This window comes from Rhincodon typus, chromosome 35, assembly GCF_021869965.1.
Source record: "Rhincodon typus isolate 14 chromosome 35, sRhiTyp1.1, whole genome shotgun sequence".
Classification (NCBI taxonomy): domain Eukaryota; kingdom Metazoa; phylum Chordata; class Chondrichthyes; order Orectolobiformes; family Rhincodontidae; genus Rhincodon; species Rhincodon typus.
Genome location: NC_063366.1, coordinates 23,542,348 through 23,542,788, shown reverse-complemented (window position 1 = coordinate 23,542,788; position 441 = coordinate 23,542,348).

Genomic DNA, 441 nt, shown 5'->3' with positions numbered 1-441 from the left:
TTGGGATTATGGTCAGCATGGACTGATTGGACCAAAGGGTCTGTTTCCATGCTGTATAACTCTACGACCCTATTTAAGGAAACTAAATAAAACTTTAAAGCCCTTAATATATGGTGCAAGTGTGCAAATCACTGAACACATGTACCAACAAAGAAATCAAAAAGTCCAAAGAAGTGTTGCCCTTAATCTCAAGGAGTGAGCTAATTTCAAAAATGCAAATATTCTGTACAATAATGTAGGAAAATGATTTTCTCTAACAGGGACATGAAGAACAAAGGGATTGGCAGGGATGATGTTTACCCTGGCAGGGGGGCAATCTAGGACAGAGAACCACAGTCTAAGGAGACATTTAGGAGTGAGATGTGGAGTAAGTTCCATCATAACGTCAGGAGTAGGGGATGTTCACCGATGATTGCATAATGTTCAGCACCATTCGTGACT